The sequence below is a fragment of the Meriones unguiculatus genome, chromosome 1 (genome assembly GCF_030254825.1).
Source record: "Meriones unguiculatus strain TT.TT164.6M chromosome 1, Bangor_MerUng_6.1, whole genome shotgun sequence".
Lineage (NCBI taxonomy): Eukaryota > Metazoa > Chordata > Mammalia > Rodentia > Muridae > Meriones > Meriones unguiculatus.
In genome coordinates, this window is record NC_083349.1 from 141363470 (window position 1) to 141378586 (window position 15117).

A 15117-nucleotide genomic window follows, 5' to 3' on the forward strand; every position below is an offset into this window, starting at 1 on the left:
ACTGTATACATATTTAGGCAGCCAGATATTTCATTCTGATGCATATAGAGTATACTTTCCATTGTAGTTGCACCTAGTAATTGTATTTAAGGTAATTTTTTATCTTGATGTTAGGAAAAGGTACATAGAATATTATCCATAGGAAGCATAATCTGGATACTTTTCTCATTAATTTATTCAGCATATTCAAAATATTAAAACTATTTTGAATCATAATTACTGACTAAAATGCTTAATATACTAAATTTTTAAACATTTGACGTATCTTGAGGGAAACTGAAATGATCTGTTTCATTTGCAAGCACAGCCTATCCTTACATCTAATTTCCACATACAAGCAAATGGGATGTAACCTTGGAGATAGAAAAGAAACTACAGCAGGAACCTGAGGCTCTGAACCTAATGGGACATGGCCACAAAGATATTCAGTACCCATTGCTGTTACACTGTTTTAGTTCTCCTTGACCTATAAGCTTGAAAGATGAAAGAGATCGAAGGAAGTTTCCATACAAAGACAGAGTCTTGTCTCAGTACCTGCCACTCTGCTTGCAGTGACATAGGGAAGTTTGCAGACACCAGACAGAAAGAAACCTAAAGAGGGGAGATTTAAGGTCTTGAGGGTAACTGTGTGAGTTAGATTTCTATTACTGTGATGAAACACTATGACCAAATGCAACTTAAAGAGGAAAGAGTTATTTTTAGTTTAAATTCTCAGGTCACATTCCTTCAAAAAGGGATGGCAAGGCAAAAACCTGGGGGCAGGAGTTGAAGCTGGCGCCATGGAGGAATGCTGCTCACTAGCTTGCCCTCCACAGCTTGCTCAAGACCACCTACCCAGATGTAGATCACTTAGAACTAGCCCTTCCCACATAACCACTAATTAGAAAATGTGCAGTAGGCTTGCTAAAGGTCATCTTGCTGAGGCATTGATTCAATTGTGTTTCTTCTTTCAAATGACTCAAGCTTGTGTCAAGCTGACATAAAGTTAATTAAACAGCACAGTAATCATGAATTCATGGCAGAAATTAATAGGGACATAACTTCCTACAGTTCTAACCTACCAAGATGAATTCTACTTGGGTTTTAGAGTATGAGATAAAATGAGCCCAGTCACAGAGCATTTCACTAAAATAGACAGAGAACACACCCCTACTTAAGATATGATAAATTTGGTAGCAACTGAGAGCTAGAATTTTCACTTTAACAGTACTATAACATGATAGAATTAGCTTATTCATTTCCCAGGAGGAAGTTAATGCAAATGTTTTTTCTCAGGTCAGTGGTCAAGTATCCAGCACTTCAATTGTTAGATTTTGGAAGCACAGTTTGCTGACTTGATACAAACATTGCATGAAGAGACCTTGCTGCATTCATGATTCCATGATACAAGAGTACCAGTGATTCCTCTTCTGACCCCATAGGCACATCCAACACTGGTCTCATGGAGCTTCTGATCTGGTAGATGTGAGGCTCTTCTCATCTCTCTCTAGGGAACACCAAGGAATGCAAACCTAGCAGGTTCACACTTTCTATTCCTTCTGCTCTCTTATCCTAGAAATTTTAACCTCAGGGGTAGAAAAAGCTGAGGCTAACTGTTAGGGGGAAAAAATCTAATCCTTATGCCCTACATGATCAATGGAAACAGCAAGGAAGAAGTTTCCAGCTGCCTACATCTCAAAATATTTTCAATACATACTTATTCAGTTTTTTTTTTTTTTTTGTCACAGAATACATATCTTTTCTTCAGTAGCTATGCCCATGGGAGACAAATATGTCACAGACATTGGGAACATTGACACCTCCTTAGAATACCAATGCTTTTGAAATTGTGGGTTGAATTTCTTAGTATACAAGCAAAATACACTGTACAGTTCCTAAGAAGAAACCAATGTTCAGCACATGAACCTTGACGTTTTGTTATTCCTATAAAGCAGGTACTAAAATTATTTTGAGTAGGATTTTCCTCTTGAGAAATAAAACCTTCAAACTCAACTTGGCCTGGTCCACTTAATTTCAGAAGTACTCTGTCTCCAAAGTCACTTTCTAATTCTTTCCAATCTCTTCAAATTGATTTCATTCCATCATTCTTTTATTCATATAATCATTCATGCAATCAGTATTCAGCTAGATGGGAGACACTTTGCTAAAGAAGGCGAGTAAAATAATGAGCTTATTAACCCAGATCTGCCCACACAGAACTACAGTCTAATGATAGACATATATATTAGCCAAGTAATTACCCACATGTTATCATTTCATGATGGAAGGGAAAATTACCAGCAGATACATTGGTTGGAAAGGTGAAGGGTGGATATATCATTTAATATTTAATCTGTAGATGATGCAGCCTCCTACTTTAAGGAAGAAGACAGTTGAGAAGGGATAAAATAATGCTCTTGGAGTACTAGTATGCACATAGCCCCTGGAATAGAATAAAGCACAATACAATCAACAGCTTTGTAAGAAAGGCACAACAGAGTGGACAACAGAAGATGAAAGTGGACAGGAAGATACAGTGAGGCTGTCGAAGTCTGCAGGTTTTTACCAGGGAGCTTAGTCAGAGATGCATAGTGATCTTTTATGTGCAGGGCATTCAGAAATAAAAATTGAAGAGTGCTCTAAGCATGATGGCAACAGGACTGAGTAGGACTCAGTGAAATTGAGTTGATCTGTGTTGAAAACTTTTTTTTTTTTACTGCACTCGAAGTTTGAAAGATCTGTGATGGGGACTTGTCAATGATAAAGAAACAGGGAGACGGCAGAGTACAGAAATATCCAGAAAGTGAACTCAAGACCACTGGTCAGAGACTGCATCTAAAAGATGCTATGAGATGGAAATGCTAAGGATAACTAATGGATTTATAATCTGGGATTTGATGTAGGTTGGGAAGAACTGTTTTTGAAACAAGAGATTGAAATAGGATATGTTGTTGCATTCAGAGCTTCCCCTTTTCAAATTTGAAAAGTAACCCCCACTCTGATAGATTACAATGATTCTTTTAGTGTTTGTGATCAAGCCTCTGAAAGAAAAAAATGAATGGTTTACTTTTCATTTAGTATCTTCTTCCCAACCAACATGACTGTATTACTGTAGAAGAGAAATTAAACAGAAATACATAATGTTAGCAATCTAAATCATCAGAGAAGTTTAGTATATTTTGAAAGAAAAAAAGGAAATAATTATATATTTAAGAAAATTTTTATTACAACTTAAATCTTATTTCCTTGGCTACGACCACAATGTAATTGTAAATGAAATATCAGTGCTTCTCAGGAAGACAGGAGTCCACTGTGGCTGTGACAGTAGAAATTTAGCATTTACTTCTGAAAGTGGAGTGCCTTTAGAAGAATAGCAACATGTTCATGCAGAAGCCTATAATCTTGCTTTATAGACTAAATTTGTATCAGTATATTATTATAACTCACCACATACACTATACATAAAAGATCATGCCTAATCATATACCAGTGGTTATATTCAAAGTCACAGCAGACCCTGAATTAAGGTTGATCTTGGCTTCACACACATCATAATGTATTCCAGATTGCATATTTCAAAAACAATATACATTTTCTTGGAAAATGGCAAACATTACTGACTCTTCCAAAATATATGAACATAAATAATAATTCTGCTTTGAGGATCCACAGATATATGTTCTGTGCATATTCTTTACAGCATTAACTGAGATCTCCAAGTTGCAGCAAACAAATGTCTTTTCTTTATGACCAGTAGCTTAATTATAGAATCATCATTAAATTTATAGGTGGTTGTGAAAACAAACTGTGCAATTTTGCTGCTTTAAAAACAACTTACTGTTAAAGCCCTATGATCTCTGCTTCCAAAACAGGGCAATTTCTGTTCCCAAATGTGAACAAAATGAAAGACCACCAGTTTGTCAATCACATTTCTTTTTTAGAAATAATGTACATCTAGTGTCTGTTCCTTAGTTATTTTTCTCTTGGTGAGATAGAAAGACTAAAACAATGTATAAAAGAAACATTGTATTGGGTTACTGTTCAGATGCTTACAATCCTTAATGGCAGGACAGGAAACAGCTGATGACTCACATCTTGACCCCAAATCAGAGAAAGACACTGGGAATCACACAAGAATTTTGAAACCTCAAAGCCTGCTCCCAGTGACATACCTCCTCCAACAAGGCCATAACCCCTAAAACTTCCAGTCCCCCCAACTGGAACATAGTCATTAGACTGTTATGAAATCTCCACCACCAAAGAAAGTAGCCATTACTGTTCAATTTAGCCTGGGGCAAATTGTTAGGATGAGAAAAGAAAGCTGCCACTTTCTTACAAATTTACAAAATATTACAAGAATGACCTAGGGACCAGTCGGTGGAGTTGTTCTCTTCTGAAACCTCTTCAGATGAGCCTTTGTAACCTGAATTTCTCTCACCACTACTGTCTTCTAAACTCCTATTAGGATGGACCATTGAGTCTTGCTTGTAGCGTTCAACTACTTTCCCAGGCTAAAATCCAAAAGCCTTCCACATTCTTAAAAAACAAAACAAAATAAAACAAAACCCCATGTACTCATGTCTGGCACAATAATGCTCCAATCCCTGATACCTTTTTTTTTGTCTTAATTACTTTTCTATTGTTCTGACAAAATACCATGACCAAAGCAACTTAGAAAAGAAAGCATTTCATTGGGTTTACTGTTTCAGAGGGTTAAAGTTCATTATGGTGAAGCGAAGTAACAGTTGAGAGCCAACTCACCCTTCTTAATATACAGCTATCAGGTAGACAGAGACTGGGGATCATACCAGTATTTGGAAAACACAAGGCTCCTTCCCTACCCCCAGTGACATACCTCCCCCGAAGGCTACAGAACTCAATCCTTACAAACAGTTCCACCAACTGGGGCCCAAATATTCACATATATATCCTGTAGGTTCTATAAGAACCATTCTCATTAAATTAAAAAAAAAAAAAAAGGAAAACAGCAATTCAGCATGTACAAACTGATGAATATAAAACTCTTGCTGGTAACAGAAGACAAACAAACAAGCATGGCAACAGTGTCTCCCAGACGCTGTGCAGGACTCACCCACATAGGAGCTCACAGAGAGGGTGGCAGCACACACAGAGCCTCCATCAGGCTCAGGCCACGTTCTCTTATTTTTTTTTAATTTTTATTATTAGTTACATTCTATTTATTTTGTATCCCAGCTGTATCCGGCTCCCTCATTCCCTCCCCATCTCACCCTCCCTCCCTCATTTCCTCCCTGCCCCTTTCCAAGTCTACTGACTGGGGAGGGCCTCCTCCCCTGTCATCTGACCTTGGTTTATCGGGTATCTTCAGCAGTACAGGTATATACTATTCCCAAAGGCCTTATAATTGCAAGATCTTTTCACAGGATTGGACACTATTCTCTGACTGCCTACATGGCTAATACCACAGCATGTAGGATTCTACTTAAGGGAATGCATTCTGACCACTTACCTAAGATAGCATGTTTTACCCTTGTCTCGGCGTACTTACTAAAAGCACCCAACTGTATTTCTATAAGCCAGTAAATTAAAAAAAAAAAAGAAGACCATATATGCCTTTTTTTTTTTTCCCCTTCCTATTCTAGACTAGCTACTTCAGGACAGGGATAAGGACTTTCTTACTTGCTTGGGCACAAAGTCTCACATATAACAAATAACTGGCATTAATAAAGTAATATAAAAATAATGCAACATTTGGGATTCTCTTTCCTTCACATTCATTTTGGCAATGTAACAGCAAGAAGAAGTACTGGGGTTGAAGCTCATTATACTTTACTGATTGATGTAAACCTGAAATAAACTTTTAACAAATGTTGAAATAAAAAAAAAAGAAAAAGAAGCACTTGAAATCTTGAGCAGATGGGCTTAAACTGTAGACTTGATTTCCAATGTAAGATCTGCTTTTAAAGCACTATGATTATTGTTTGTGCTGTAGATATCAATTTCTAAAGAGCAGTATCATGGTAGAGAAGTTAAATCAACATAAATGCAAGAAAAGGTTTTTTCCCCTCCTCTACAATAAAACTTTAGAGTATGCAAACGCTTGAGTAGACACTCACACACACACACACACACACACACACAAAAGCTACTTAAAATGAAATGACAAAGTATAGGACACTTCAGAGGTATAAGTGTATTAATACACAAAAGAAAACATAGTGGACATACAAATAAATAAAATAATTAGAAACGATAAAAAAAAAACAAACAGAATATAGGGCTGGAGAGATGGCTCAGAGGTTAAGAGCACTGCTTGCAGAGGTCCTGAGTTCAATTTCCAGTAACCACATGGCGGTTCACAACCATCTATAATGTGATCTGGTGCCCTCTTCTGGCACTCAGGTGTATATGCAGGCAGAACATTGTATACATAAGAAAATAAATAACTCTTAAAAAAACAGAATATAAAAAAAACTAATGGAAGCAACGTAGCTAAGAAATGTAATTCTATTAAAATGTCAAAAAATCTATAAGGAAAGATAATGGAATGAATAAACACGTGCAACTAAAAGCAGAAAGGCAAATACTCCTCACAATAGGGTCAGATGAAAGGGGAGGACGTCCATCCTATCAGGGGACTAGGGAACAGGTACTGGGAAAGAAGAAGGGTGGGTCGGACTGGAAAAAGATGAGAGAGGGAGCTTTAGAGGGGATACAAAGTGAATAAATTGTAATAAATAAATACATAAATTAAATTAAAATAAGATGAAAGATTACATAGGACATAACAGTATAAATTAATATAATTTTCCCAATAATATAAACTTTCAAAATTAAGTACTAATGATAAATCAAAACTGATATTGATAAGTGATTGTTGTTCAGAAATAGTTATTTGAAAAGTTTATATATATATATGTTTGATTTAAGCAATAAATAATATTATGCTTGTAAATAAGCTATGGACACTACAAATATATTTATAAATGTTCATATAGTGCCTATAGGTTAAGCATAAATAAATTAAAGTAGTACATGATATTTATATGGGTTATGGTAAAACTATGAGACGTAAAATTCATATAATTTAAAGAGTAATATGATATTTATGGGTAGAAAGTCTTAGAAAAATGAAAATGTTAAATTTTTCTAAACAAATACTTTAAATATATGTTTTGATTACTTAAAAAGAAATGTTTTAAGATGCTATGTTTATTAAATTTCTAGTAGTCATTTTTAATATGAAAATAAAGTAAGATAAGAAAGATAATGATGAAAGAAATATGTTAAAAAGGGAGAAAAACAGAGGGAAGGGAAGATACGTCAATTTCTAGAAATTTTACCCATTATTTAAGAGTGGATTGCAATGATAAATCAAAAGCAGAGGAAAACAGGTTTTATTTAGACAGTTTTGTGCATAGAAAGATCAGTAGAAATTGTTGAATGAATGTTGAAGGGAAAATTGTACAAAAGCTTGAGAAAAATAAAACTATGATCCTACACCTTGTGCTAGAGTTAATCTCGTATCGGGTTAATCTTCAAATATTAAAACAATAATCTGCAACAACAGAATGAGGGTAACCGAGACCAGTCTTGGACATGGGAGGAAGAAAAGTGCCAAGAGCCTCCTGTGGTGCTGTTCAAGAGGACCATGTGTGCATGCTTTCCACCCGCAAGTCTGACATGAAAAGTGCCGCCAAGTGTGGCTTTAGACCTCCTCAAATAAGCCTGTTGAAACTCTCGATTGAGGGACCCAGTTTTGTTTAATTTTTATTTTAAAGTTACACACGGTTAAGGCCTATACAATACAAGGCTATAAAAAGAAAACAAAGCAACTTTTTTTTTTATGAATTGGGTCTGATAATAAAACCTAGATATGTACAGCATAATACTGAGTAGAAAAAAGAAAGTGAATATTAGTTTAGATATTAATTATTTGTAGTTACAGAGATCTTAAAACTCTGTATTATTACCTTATGACTGTTTGACATTAATAAACTAAGTTATTCGATGTTTGTGAGTATAGTTTTGTGTGTGTTCTAACTCAAAACACCCCAAGTTTACTGACAGATACCGATTCAACCTAAAATATCAATATTTAATCACCAGAGTTGAATTTTAGTTATTTGAAAATAAAGGATCTAAATAAATTTCAAATGTTAAAATCTAATACAGAAAAAAAATCTGACTAATGTAATGTTGAAAGTAGAAGAGGAATACAGTTTGTAAAAGGAAGACAAAGGTGCATCAAAAAAGACTGAAGGTGTATTGAAATACGATCAAGGTTATTTCAAATGTTAGAATCATGATCCAGTTAGAGACTGTAAGAATGGTTTAAAGGTCCAATTCTACTCTATGATACTTTGAAATTCATATTTTAATACAAAAACTCAAAAATGACAGCTCAGGTATGATGATATACCCTGTAAAGCCAGCTGTGAACTGGGGGTAGATTAGGGTGCCACAGTTGGCATCAGCTACATAGTAAGTGAGAGTCCAGCCTGGACCATGAAACATTGCCTCAGAGGACAAACCTAAAAGTAAAGATGCAGAAGCATAGTCACAAAAACAGCAACTAAAACAAAACTGAAGAAGGCTTATTGATATACAACAGAGCACATTTTGAGAATTATTTGAAAAAAGTTGACTTTTTTCTCTCTCTCTATATATATATATCAGATGAACTGTTAAAATTATTATAAATAATACTAAAATTTAAGAATTTGTGTTCTTTTTTAAGTGTACAGATTTTAGTATGGTTATCCTATCTTATAGATCTAGTATCCACTTATAAGTGAGTATATACCGTGTGTGTCTTTCTGCTTCTGGAATAACTCACTCAGGATGATATTTTCTAGATCCCACCATTTGCCTGCAAATTTCATGATTTCCTTGTTTTTAATTGCTGAGTTGTATTCCATTGTGTAAATGTACCAGAATTTCTGTATCCATTCCTCCATTGAGGGACATCTGGGTTGTTTTCAGGTTCTAGCTATTTCAAACAAAGTTGCTACTAACATGGTTGAGCAAATGCCCTTGTTGTGTATTTGAACTTCTTTTGGATGTATATGCCTGGGAGTGGTATAGCTGGATCTTGAGGAAACACTATTCCTAATTGTCTAAGATAGATTTCCAAAATGGTTATACAAGTTTACATTCCCACCAGCACTGTAGGAGGATTCCCCTTTCTCCACATCCTCTCCAGCATGTGTTGTCACTTGAGTTTGTGATCTTAGCCATTCTGATGGGTGTAAGGTGAAATCTCAGGATAAACATAACAAAAATCTGTACACTTAAAGAAGATAAACAAGAAAGAGGACCAGTAAGATGATCAATCTTCACTTAGAAAGACAAATGGGATGGACATTGGATGTTGGAGAAAACAAGTAACAGGACAGGAGTCTACCACAGAGGGCCTCTGAAAGACTTGATCTAGCAGTGTATCAAAGTAGATGCTGAGACTCATAACTAAACCTTGAGCAGAGTTCATGGAATCATTTGAAAGAAGGGGTAGTTAGTATGACCTGGAGAGGACAATGGCCAAACATATCTGGGCACAGGGGTATTTTCTGAGATTGTTTCTCCAACCAAGACCATGCATGGATATAACCTAGAACCCCTGCAGATATAGCCCATGGAAGCTCAGTATGCAAGTGGGTTCCCTAGTAAAGGGAACAGGTACTGTCTCTGACATGAACTCCACAGCTGGTTCTTTGACCTCCCCCGACCCCACCCACCCAAGGGAGGAGCAGCCTTGCTAGGCCACAGAGGAGGACATTGCAGCCAGTCCTGAAGAGACCTTATAAGCTAGGGTCAGATGGAAGGGGAGGAGGACCTCCCCTATAAGTGGATTTAGAGAGGGACAGGGAGGAGATGAGGGAGGGAGGATGATTTGGAAAGGGAGAGAAGGAGGGGGCTACAGCTGGGATACAAAATAAATAAACTGTAACTAATGTAAAAAATAAAAATATAATTAAAAACTCTAACTAATTCTACCAGAGTGGACGCAGGACTAGCCATAGGATTATCATCATGGATTGCTGCAGCCATGAATCATCTGAAGGAATGGGCGGGCATGGGAGCGTTAGCAGGTCCTCTGGTGTTGGTCACCTTGGTTTGCCTGTGGTATATATGCAAGATTATAGTCTCACAACAGCGTAATGCAGCCATGACCATTCAGGCCTTTACAGCCATTGAAGCAGGAGAGTCTCCCCAAGCATGGTTGGCTACCATAAAAAGCCAAAATGTTATGCTCAGGATGCGAGGCTAAGCACTGCACTCAGGGTCAGCCGCTTTGGACCCAGAGAAGAGCATGTCTGATTGCATGCGGGTTGATGCCCCAGGTCCTGCCTCTGAGAAAAAGGTATCGGATGGGTCTGATGCTCTTTGGGTGGATGACACCTAAATGAACATCAGTACAAAGTCCCAATTTATTTCTAATATCAGAGATCAGACCTCTACTCTTGCCTGATGCGTCTAAAACAAAAAGGGGGAACTGTAGAGAGCTGCGGAATGCTATGCCTTAAAGATGGAGCTGGTTTCCCGCCTTCCACCTTCCCGATGCTGAGTGCTCTCTGTCATGAACAACTCCACATTTGGCTAAGGCCGAGGATCTGGCTTGCTTCCATGTATGTGGACCTATCTGCATTGCCCACGTGGCATGCTGAGGTTGGCTACCCAGAGGCTATTTAAAGTGGGCTGGCTTTACCCAGGGTCAGATGATTGTTCAAGGTTCCTGAATAAACTGCATTGAAAAAAAAATTTTTTTAAAAGAGTTTATGTTCACACAGTACCCTTATTTAAAGAGAACCAGAAAATATTGGAGTTGTGATAAGTTGCTATTTCAAAACACTGATTACAAATCAGTAACAATATGGGTTACTGCAATGGTACCACTGGGAATATTCTTTATAAAGAAATGTGCTAATAATATTAAGAAATATTCTTAAATGTAGAGAACATATGCCTTAATATTACATATCATGTAGCTTCAACAATGCATATTTAACTTCAAATTATACAACATCTGCCCACATTATATTTGACATCTAAATCAATGACTGAAACATTTTCAAAGGCAAAATTTTCTTCCCAATGGATTAGTCTTAAATGTGAAGCATACAACTTTAATTGATTTGAAAGTAAATATAAAATATAATATATTCATAAAGAAACACGTGTTTTTAAAGGAATCAAAAATTGAAAATAAAGAAACACTATTTAAGACATTTTATTACACTAGATATAAGGAATTTCGCCTATCAAGAGCATCATATAGTAAAAGTGAAAAGTTAAAAAATGTGTTTGTAACACAAAATATTATAAAACATCTGGATACAAATTTAACTCAAAAAATCAGTAGCCTTCCTGTATACGAAAGACAGAACAGTTGAGAAAGAAATTAGGGAAGCTACAACCTTTAAAATAGTCACTAATAACATAAACTACCTTAGTGAGACTCTAACCAAGCAAGGGAAAGACCTGTCTGAAGAAAATTTCAAGTCTATGACCAAAGAAATCAAAGAAGATATAAGAAGATTGAAAGATCTCCCATGCTCATGGATTGGTAAGATTAACAAAGTGAAAATCGTCATCCTGCTAAAAGCAATCTACAGATTCAAGGCAATTTCCATCAAAATTCCAACACAATTCTTCACAGATTTTGAAAGAACAATTCTCAATCTCATTCAGAAACACACACACACACACAAAAAAAAAAAAAAAAAACAAAACAAAACAAAACAAAAAAACAGAATTGCTAAAACAATCCTGTACAACAACAGATCATCTGGAGATCTCTCCATCCCTGATCTCAAGCTGTACTACAGAGCAATAGTAATAAAAACTGCATGGTATTGGCATAGAAACAGAGTAGAGGATCAATGGAAATGAACAGAAGATCCAGAAATCAACACACACACCTACAAACACTTTATTTTTGACAAAGAAGCCAAAACCATACAATGGAAAAAAGACAGCATCTTCAACAAATGGTGCTGGTTTAACTGGATGTCTACATGTAGAAAAATGCACATAAATCCATAAATATCATCCTGCACAAAACTGAAGTCTAAGACAATCATACATAAAACCAGATACACTAAACCTGTTAGAAAAAAAAGTGGGTCTATATAAGTGAGTATATCCCATGTGGGTCTTTCTCCTTCTGGGATATTTCACTCAGAATGATCTTTACTAGATCCCACCATTTGCCTGCAAATTTCATGATTTCCTCATTTTTGATTGCTGAGTAGTATTCCATTGTGTAAAAATACCACAATTTCTGTATCCATTCCTCCGCTGAGGGACATCTGGGTTGTGTCCAGGTTCTGGCTATTACAAATAAAGCTGCTACAAACATGGTTGAGCAAATGTCCTTGTTGTGTACTTGAGCAAATTTTGGGCATGTGCCTAGGAGTGGTATGGCTGGGTCTTGAGGAAACGCTATTCCTAATTGTCTGAGAAAGCACCAGATTGACTTCAAAAGTAGTTGTAGCAGTTTACATTCCCACCAGAAATAGAGGAGGGTTCCCCTTTCTCCACATCCTCTCCAGCATGTGGTGTCACTTGAGTTTTTGATTTTAGCCACTTTGATGGGTGTAAGGTGAAATGTCAGGGCCATTTTGATTTGCATCTTCCTGATGGCTAAAGATGTTCTGATGATACTGTCATCAGAAAAAAATGACAGCCTACAGGTTGGGAAAGGATCTTCACCAACCCTATATATCTGACAGAGGGCTACTATCCAGAATATACAAAGAACTCAACAAGTTAAACAGCAAAAAATCAAGTAGCCCAATAAAAAGTGGGATTCAGAGCTAAATAGAGAATTCTCAATTCTTTAAGTGTTTCTCTGCCATTCTATATTCCTCTACAGAGAATTTTCTGTTTAGCTTTGTATCCCGTTTTCTAATTGGATTACTTGATTTACTGCTTTTTAACTTCTTTATTTCTTTATATATTCTTGATATCAGCCCTCTGTCAGATATAGGGTTGGTGAAGATACTTTCCCAGTCTTTAGGCTGTCATTTTGTTCTGACAAAAGTGTCTTTTGCTTTACAGAAGCTTTTCAGTTTCGTGAGGTCCCATTTAGTGATTGTTGCTCTTAGAGCCTGTGCTGTTGGTGTTCTGTCAGGAAGTTGTCCCCTGTGCCAATGAGTTCTAGGCTCTTCCCCACTTTTTCTTCTAACCGATTTAGAGTATCTGGTTTTATGTTGAGGTCTTTGATCCACTTGGACTTTAGTTTTGTGCAGGGTGATAAATATGGATCTATTTTCATTTTTCTGCATGTTGGACCAGCACCATTTCTATGATAGACATAATGAAATCTATACACCTAAAGAAGATAAACAAAAAAAGAGGACCTGGGGTAAGATGATCAATCCTCACTTAGAAAGACAGATGGGATGTGCATTGGACATAGGAGAAAACAAGTAACAGGACAGGATCCTACTGCAGAGGGCTTCTGAAAGACTCTACCTAGCATTGTATCAAAGCAGATACTATGACTCATAACCAAACCTTTGGCAGAGTCCAGGGAATCATATGAAAGAAAGGGGAGTTAGTATGACGTGGAAAGGATAGAATCTCCACAAGGACCAAATATATCTGGGCACAGGGGTCTTTTCTGAGACTGACACTCCACCAAGGACCATGTATGGATATAACCTAGAACCTCTGCTCAGATGTAGGCCGTGGTAGTTCAATAACCAATTGGTTTCCCATAGTAAGGGGAACAGGGACTATTTCTGACAGGAACTCATTGGCAGGCTCTTTGACCTCCCCACTCCCTACCCCCAAGGGAGGAGCAGTCCTGCTAGGCCACAAAGGAGGACTTTGCAGCCAGTCTGAAGATACCTGCCAAAACAGGGTCAGATGAAAGGGGAGGAAGTCCTCCGCAATCAGTGGACCTGGAAAGGGACAGGGAGGAGATGGGGGGGGGGGAGGGAGGGATTGGGAGGGAATGAGGGAGTGGGATACAGCTGGGATACAGAGTTAATAAAATGTAACTAATAATAAAAATTTGAAAAAAAAAAAAAGTGGGGAAGAGCCTTGAAATCATTGGCACAGGAGACAACTCCCTGAACAGAACACCAACAGCACAGGGTCTACGACCTCATGAAACTGAAAAGCTTCTGTAAGGTAAAGGATACTGTCATCAGAACAAAATGACAGCCTACAGGTTGGGAAAGGATCTTCACCAACCCTATATCTGACAGAAGGCTACTATCCAGAATATAAAAAGAACTCAAGAAGTTAAACAGCAAAAAATCAAGTAGCCCAATAAAAAGTAGGATTCAGAGCTAAATAGAGAATTCTCAATAGACGAACATCAAATGCTAAACACTTAAAGAAATGCTCAACTTCCTTAGTCATAGGGAAATGAAATCAAAATGACCCTGAGATTTCACTTTACACCATTAGAATGGCTAAGATCAAAAAGTGACAATGCATGGTAAAGAGGATGTGGTGAAAGGAGAAACCTCCTCTGTTGTGGGGGGGAATGTAAACTTACACAACCACTTTGGAAATCAATCTGGCTCTTTCTCAGAAAATTAGGAATAGTGTTTCCTCAAGATCCACCTATACTATTCCTAAGCATATATCCAAAAGTTGCTCAAGTACACAACAAGGACATTTGCTCAACCATGTTCATAGCAGCTTTATTCGTAATAGCCAGAATCTGGAAACAACCCAGATGTCCCTCAACCGAGAAATGGATACAGAAATTGTGGTACATTTACACAATCAAACACTACTGAGCAATTAAAAACAAGGAAATCATGAAATTTGCAGGCAAATGACAGTAACTAGAAAATATCCTGAGTGAAGTAGCCCAGAAGCAGAAAAATACACATGGTATATACTCACTTATAAGTGGATATTAGACATATAATATAGCACAAACATACTAAACTCTGTACACCTAACTAGGCTAAACAAGAAGGAGGACCCTGGGTAAGATGCTCAATCTTCATTCAAAAAGGCAAGTGGATGGACATTGGAAGAGGGAGAAAACATTGTACAGGACAGGAGCCTACCACAAAGGGCCTCTGAGAGACTCTACCCAGCAGGGTATCAAAGCAGATGTTGAGACTCATAGCCAAACTTTGGGCAAACTTCAGGGAATCTTAAGAAAGAAGGGAGAAACAGAAAGAC